We start from the raw sequence: 233 nt of genomic DNA on the forward strand, positions 1-233 counted from the left end.
AGCTGGGTACTGCTGGCCTTAACACCCTCCTCCCCCTGTTTGAGTCTTTTATCAATTATTCCTTCTTTATGAATTCTTTCTCTCTTATCTAAGCCTTTTGCTCTCATCTAATCTCTCCTTCTCTATTCATCCTGCATGCTCACCGAATCCTTTTGTTACCACTCTCCTCTAACCTAATCCTTATTTCTGATATAACTTTTCTCTCTCCCCTAATCCTTCTGTTCTGATCTAAT

This window comes from Penaeus monodon, chromosome 32, assembly GCF_015228065.2.
Source record: "Penaeus monodon isolate SGIC_2016 chromosome 32, NSTDA_Pmon_1, whole genome shotgun sequence".
NCBI classification, from domain to species: domain Eukaryota; kingdom Metazoa; phylum Arthropoda; class Malacostraca; order Decapoda; family Penaeidae; genus Penaeus; species Penaeus monodon.